Source organism: Arachis hypogaea, chromosome 3 (genome assembly GCF_003086295.3).
Source record: "Arachis hypogaea cultivar Tifrunner chromosome 3, arahy.Tifrunner.gnm2.J5K5, whole genome shotgun sequence".
NCBI lineage: Eukaryota > Viridiplantae > Streptophyta > Magnoliopsida > Fabales > Fabaceae > Arachis > Arachis hypogaea.
The window spans coordinates 55,781,144-55,785,539 of record NC_092038.1 but is presented as its reverse complement, the minus strand read 5'-3'; the positions used below and the strand labels follow the sequence as shown (position 1 = coordinate 55,785,539).

The 4,396-nt window shown below is 41.5% G+C and overlaps 1 non-coding gene across 1 annotated transcript; it reads right to left on the bottom strand.

The window, feature by feature from the left end:
* Positions 1–342: 342 nt before the first annotated feature.
* Positions 343–450, bottom strand: LOC112792839 (small nucleolar RNA R71). Its single transcript, XR_003197561.1, has one exon. It is a non-coding gene; the product is annotated as a small nucleolar RNA R71 (small nucleolar RNA).
* Positions 451–4,396: the final 3,946 nt, after the last annotated feature.

Below are 4,396 nucleotides of genomic sequence, written 5' to 3'. Positions count from 1 at the left end.
CCTACTTCTAATTTTTATGGAAGAAGCATCTCAATCACTACCATTGGAGCAAATAATTTTGAGCTGAAGCCTCAACTAGTTGCTCTAATGCAACAGAACTATAAGTTTCATGGACTTTCATCAGAAGATCCCTATCAGTTTTTAACTGAGTTCTTGCAGATCTGTGATACTATTAAGACTAATGGAGTAGATCTTGAAGTCTACAGGCTCATGCTTTTCCCTTTTGCTGTGAGAGACAGAGCTAGAACATGGTTGGACTCACAACCTAAAGATAGCTTGGACTCTTGGGATAAGCTGGTCACGGCCTTCTTGGCCAAGTTCTTTCCTCCTCAAAAGCTGAGCAAGCTTAGAGTGGATGTTCAGACCTTCAGGCAAAAAGATGGTGAATCCCTCTATGAAGCTTGGGAAAGATACAAGCAGTTGACCAAAAAGTGTCCTTCTGACATGCTTTCAGAGTGGACCATTTTGGATATATTCCATGATGGTCTATCTGAGTTCTCTAAGATGTCACTGGACCATTTTGCAGGTGGATCCATTCACCTAAAGAAAATGCCTGCAGAAGCTCACGAACTCATTGACATGGTTGCAAATAACCAATTCATGTACACCTCTGAGAGGAATCCTGTGAGTAATGGGACGCCTCAGAAGAAGGGAGTTCTTAAAATTGATGCTCTAAACGCCATATTGGCTCAGAACAAAATGTTGACTCAGCAAGTCAACATGATTTCTCAAAGTCTGAATGGATTGTAAAATGCATCCAATAGTACTAAAGAGGCATCTTCTGAAGAAGAAGCTTATGATCCTGAGAACCCTGCAATAGCAGAGGTGAATTACATGGGTGAACCCTATGGAAAAAACTATAATCCCTCATGGAGAAATCATCCAAATTTCTCATGGAAGGATCAACAAAAGCCTCAACAAGGCTTTAATAATGGTGGAAGAAATAGGTTTAGCAATAGCAAGCCTTTTCTATCATCTTCTCAGCAACAGATAGAGAATTCTGAGCAGAGCCCCTCTAGCTTAGCAAACATAGTCTTTGATCTATCTAAGGCCACTTTAAGTTTCATGAATGAAACAAGGTCCTCCATTAGAAACTTGGAGGCACAAGTGGGTCAGCTGAGTAAAAAAATCACTAAAACTCCTCCTAGTACTCTCCCAAGCAATACAGAAGAGAATCCAAAAAGAGAGTGCAAGGCCATTGATATGATCAAAATGGCTGAATCCAAAGAGGAAGCGGAGGACGTGAATCCCAATGAGGAAGACCTCATGGGACGTCTCCCAGACAGAAAGGAGTTCCCTATTGAGGACCTAAAGGAATCTGAGGCTCATATAGAGACCATAGAGATTCCATTAAACTTCCTTCTGCCATTCATGAGCTCTGAGAACTATTCTTCCTCTGAAGAGGATGAAGATGTAACTGAAGAGCAAGTTGCTTAATATCTAGGAGCCATCATGAAGCTGAATGCCAAGTTGTTTGGTAATGAGACTTGGGAAGATGAACCTCCCTTACTCATTAGTGAACTAAATACATGGGTTCAGCAAACTCTTCCTCAAAAGAAATAAGATCCTGGTAAATTCTTAATACCCTGTACCATAGGCACCATGACCTTTAAGAAGGCTCTGTATAACCTGGGGTCAGGTATAAATCTTATGCCATTCTCTGTAATGGAGAAACCAGGGATCTTTAAGGTACAAGCTGCAATAATCTCATTAGAGATGGTAGACAAGTCAATAAAAGAAGCTTATGGATTGGTAGAGGATGTGTTAGTGAAGGTTAAAGGCCTTTACATCCCTGCTGATTTCATAATCCTAAACACTGGGAAGGATGAGGATGAATGCATCATCCTTGGAAGACCCTTCCCAACCACAGCAGGAGCTGTAATTGATATTGACAGAGGAGAGCTAGTCCTTCAATTGAATGGGGACTGCCTTGCGTTTAAAACTCAAGGATCTTCCTCTGCAACCATGGAGAGGAAGCATGAAAAGCTTCTCTCAATACAGAGTCAAACAAAGTCCCCACAATCAAACTCTAAGTTTGGTGTTGGGAGGACCAAACTCTAAGTTTTGTGTTGAACTCCCACATTCAAACTCTAAGTTTGGTGTTGGGAGGTCCCAACAATGCTCTGAACATCTGTGAATCTCCATGAGAGCTCACTATCAAGCTATTGACATTAAAGAAGCGTTTATTGGGTGGCAACCCAATTTTTATTTATCTATATTTCTATTGTTCTTTTATGTTTTATTAGGTTTATGATCATGTGGAGTCACAAAACAATTGCAAAAATTAAAAACAGAATCAAAAACAGCAGAAGAAAAAGCACACCCTGGAGGAATAGCTGTCTGGCGTTTAAACGCCAAAAACAAGCATCTGTCTGGCGTTTAACGCCAGAAACAAGCACCAAGCTGGCATTTAACGCCAGAAATAAGCATCAGGCTGGCGTTAAACGCCAGAAACAAGCTACATTTGGGCGTTTAATGCCAGAAACAAGCATCAGTCTGGCGTTAAATGCCAGGATTGCATACAGAGGGCGTTTTACATGCCTAAAAGGTGCAGGGATGAGAAATCCTTGACACCTCAAGATATGTGGTCCCCACAGGATCCCCACCTACCCCACTTCTTCTTCACACAATCTAATAACACTATACCCTTCACCAATCACCTCAATCTCTCTTTCCCATTACCCTTTCACCAGTCACATTCATTCACTCTTCCCCATAAACCCCACCTACCTTCAAATTCAAAATCTCTTTCCCACCCAAACCCACCCTAAATGACCGAACCCAAACCCCTCTCCCTCCACTATAAAATCCCCTCCATCCTTCTTCATTTTCACACAACACTACCATCTCTTCTCCCCCTTGGCCGAAACACACACCTCTCTCCCTCTCCTCGATATCTTCTTCTTCTTCTATTCTTTCTTGTTTTGCTCGAGGGCGAGCAACATTCTAAGTTTGGTGTGGTAAAAGCATAGCTTTTTTATTTTTTCCATAACCATTGATGGCACCTAAGGCCAGAGAAACCTCAAGAAAAAGGAAAGGGAAGGCAATTGCTTCAACCTCTGAGTCATGGGAGATGGAGAGATTCATCTCAAAAGCCCATTAAGACCACTTCTATGAAGTTGTGGCCAAGAAAAAGGTGATCCCTGAGGTCCCTTTTAAGCTCAAAAAGGGCGAATATCCGGAGATCCGACAAGAGATTATAAGAAGAGGATGGGAAGTTCTCTCCAATCCCATTCAACAAGTCGGAATCTTAACGATTCAAGAATCCTATGCAAATGCATGGATCACTTGGAACCATGATCAAAGCATGAACTCAAAGCCAAAGAATTGGCTTACAATGGTTCGGGAAAAATGCTTAGATTTTAGTCTGGAGAATGTAAGGTTGGCATTCAACTTGCCTATGATGCAAGAGGACGCACGCCCCTACACTAGAAGGGTCAACTTTGATCAAAGGTTGGACCAAGTCCTCATGGACATATGTGTGGAAGGAGCTCAATGGAAAAGAGACTCAAAAGGCAAGCTGGTTCAATTGAGAAGACTGGACCTTAAGCCTGTGGCTAGAGGATGGTTGGAGTTCATCCAACGCTCCATCATCCCTACTAGCAACCGATCTGAAGTTACTGTAGATCGGGCCATCATGATCCATAGTATCATGATTGGGGAGGAAGTGGAAGTTCATGAGATCATACCTCTAGAACTCTACAAGGTGGCTGACAAGTCATCCACTTTGGCAAGGTTAGCCTTTCCTCATCTCATTTGTCACCTATGCAACTTAGCTGGAGTTGTCATAGAAGGAGACATCCTCATTGAAGAGGACAAGCCCGTCACTAAGAAGATGATGGAGCAAACAAGAGAGCCCATTCATGGATCTCAAGAGATGCATGAGGAAACTCATCATCAAGAAATCCCTGAGATGCCTCAACGGATGCATTTTCCTCCAAACAACTATTGGGAACAACTCAATACTTCTCTAGAAGGATTGAGTCATAACATGAACCAATTAAGGGTGGAACACCAAGAACACTCCATCATTCTCAATGAGATTAAAGAAGATCAAAGAGCTATGAGGGAGGAGCAACAAAGGCAACGAAGAGACATAGAGGAGCTCAAGAACACCATTGGTCCTTCAAGAAGAAGGCGCCACCCTCACTAAGGTGTAATCATTCCTTAACTTCCTTGTTCTTATCTCTCTGTTTTTTGATTTTATGCTATATGTTTGTCTATGTTTTGAGTCCCTACTACATGATCATTAGTATTTAGTAACTATGTCTTAAGGCTATGAATAATTCCATGAATCCTTCACCTTTCTTAAATGAAAAAATGTTTTGAATACAAAAGAACAAGAAGTACATGAATTTCGAATTCATCTTTGAAATTAGTTTAATTATATTGATGT